Source organism: Eurytemora carolleeae, unplaced genomic scaffold (assembly GCF_000591075.1).
Source record: "Eurytemora carolleeae unplaced genomic scaffold, Eaff_2.0 scaffold74, whole genome shotgun sequence".
Classification (NCBI taxonomy): domain Eukaryota; kingdom Metazoa; phylum Arthropoda; class Copepoda; order Calanoida; family Temoridae; genus Eurytemora; species Eurytemora carolleeae.
In genome coordinates this window covers 292603-294926 of record NW_019396090.1, presented here as the reverse complement: position 1 = coordinate 294926, position 2324 = coordinate 292603, and positions in this window count along the sequence as shown.

The window sequence follows — 2324 nt, the reverse complement described above, 5'->3', positions numbered from 1 at the left end:
TGAGTGATTATAATACATTGTTAAACTAAACGCCACAAAACACTAAGATAAAGTAAAAAGCGACTAAAAAACAGAAAATTTTAGTAAAAACCGCCAGCTGGATTTAAAGTATCAAAACGCCATAAAACAGTGAAAGTAACAAAACCCCAGAAAAATTGAAATTAAGTTTTAAAATGCTACGAACACAGAAGTAAAGTATCAAAAAGCCATAAAACAAGAATAAAAAGTATTAAAATTCCACAAAATCGAAAAACATAAAAAATGTTTTTGTTTTTTCAAAAGCAGGACGAAAAGATGAAAAATGAATGCGACATTTTAAATAGTTTTACAATTATAAAGAAAGCTATTTATTCGTCAGCCTCATATTTTATTGTACATCTATCTATCGCTATGAAATTCAACAATGAATATCCATACTTTACAGGGTGTCCTACGAAATAAGACAGTTGGTGAAAAGTTTAAATGTCTTCTTCCATAATTTTTTAAGTTTTTGATACCAAAGAGAATAATACAAATATCTTATGGCAGTCATACCAGAGTAAAATTGATTTCAAACTGAAATATGTAAGGGTAAAAGATTCTTTTAACGAAACAAAATTGATTTTTTTTTTTATATCTAATACAGTTTATGGAAGAAGACTATTTACCAATTGTCATGATTCGTGGAACACCCTGTATATTAGAATCGTTGTTCTGCACTGTACATAAATATATGGCTCATTAAACAAACTTTCATTTCGTCTTAGTTCGTGGTTTTCATATAGTTGTTGGGGAATAGCGAAAACAATTAACTTAATTTTCTTTTTCCATTAAAATCTTATGAATGTTTGGTTACAAAGATTTGTTGCTCACTGCAAATCACGAATTTTAAGCTTTTACTATATTTGAAACGTGATCACTACGCGAGAAGGTTGTTTACAATTCTGCCGGAGGTGGGAAATGTTGGGTTTGGCCACCGGATAAATCTTGGTTAAAGACGACCTTACAGCGGAGTAAGATTAATTGTTTTGGTTAATAATTATACCTGCATATAGGATGATTTTACAGTAAAACCCTTAATAACGAATACATCAAAAGAATTCATCAAATGTCGTATTCTTCACTTTCTGATAATGGAATGTTGCAGATATTTAGGCTTTTAATTAAATGATTATATGGAACTCTTTAAAACTGTTCCCGCATATTCATGGCTATTTATTTATTTTCGCAAATACTGAAATTGATGTAATTTAGTATAAAACTCATTGACAAATTGTCAAGACGACATTTGATAAATTCTTCCGATGTATTCGTTATTAAAGGTTTCACTGTATGACATAATCGCAAATCGCGACGGATTAAGTTTATTCTTAAGTTACTGAATTTGTCATTCTTGCATCTTCCTATCTTCCTTAAACCTTTTGCTTTGTTTTTAATTTTTCCACAAGATTTGATTCAAGTATTTGTATTCGACCAAAAATAAACGCACACATTTTAAAGATCAAAGTTTTTTTTAGGAATTTTTGAGTTAAAATCGTTAGGATTACAAAATGTTTTGGTACAAAAACTCCTGTTGTATTTGGCTTTTCCTATTTCTTAAATACAGGGTATCCCAATAAAAATGACAATTAAAAAACAACTCATAAATTAAATCACAAAATTAAAGAATTTACATGACATAAAAGTTTCCAAAGCTGAAAACTTTAGAATGGTGGATGTTGAGACTAATGCTGATCCTCTCTTTTTCTTAATATCAAGACTAACCTAATTTTATACTGTATCCTGAAAAGTGTATAAAATTCAACCAATCAGAGTCGCGTACATAAAGCCGATAAATTTGAAATTTTGCGTGCCATTTAAGATTATATACAGAAACGGGAGGGGCTCTCTAAATTTAAACCGGTTTTTGATTTTTCTCTCCTCATTCTAAAGTTTTCAGCTCAGGACACATACTTGGCTAAAAATCAAAGACGCCCTTAATGTCACCTCACATTTGCTATCTTTTATTGGACACCCTTTTAAATCCCATGCATAGTTATATGTTTTGTAGATATTACATACTATACATATCTATGGATTCAACGGTTTGGAAGAATTCATATTAAAAAGCAAACTATCTCTCTTCCTCCTCGACTCCAATTCAAACGGGGATATAAAGTATGAACGCCACAAAACAGGAAAATAAAGTACTAAAATGCCATAAAACAGGGATATAAAGTATTAATCTGCCACAAAACAGAGATATAAAGTATTAAAACGCCACAAAACAGGGAAATAAAGTATTAAAACGCCACAAAACTAGGATATAAAGTATTAATCTGCCACAAAACAGAGATATAAAGTAT